The sequence below is a fragment of the Morone saxatilis genome, unplaced genomic scaffold, assembly GCF_004916995.1.
Source record: "Morone saxatilis isolate NCDOM2014 unplaced genomic scaffold, NCSU_SB_2.0 Contig0, whole genome shotgun sequence".
Classification (NCBI taxonomy): domain Eukaryota; kingdom Metazoa; phylum Chordata; class Actinopteri; family Moronidae; genus Morone; species Morone saxatilis.
This window is the reverse complement of record NW_023339650.1, coordinates 11,908,279-11,908,479: the sequence shown is the minus strand read 5'-3', so window position 1 is coordinate 11,908,479 and position 201 is coordinate 11,908,279. Positions and strand designations below refer to the sequence as shown.

Genomic DNA, 201 nt, shown 5'->3' with positions numbered 1-201 from the left:
GAGAGAGAGAGAGAGAGCTGCTGAGTGAAAAGAGGGGAGAGAAAGACATGCTCATATCTGAAGTGCAGATTCTGTCACCAGTGAGATTTAATATACCGTTTAATTATCTGACTGTGCATCTGTGCAAACACCCACATCCTCTGCTGCCTGAGCCAGAAACACACACATACGCACGCGCACCCGCAGCACACACACACACAC

At 48.8% G+C, this 201-nt stretch overlaps 1 protein-coding gene across 1 annotated transcript in view; it reads right to left on the bottom strand.

The window, feature by feature from the left end:
* Positions 1–201, bottom strand: part of atp8a2 (ATPase phospholipid transporting 8A2) — a gene marked incomplete in the record, with an annotated part of 42,176 nt that overhangs the window by 17,665 nt on the left and 24,310 nt on the right.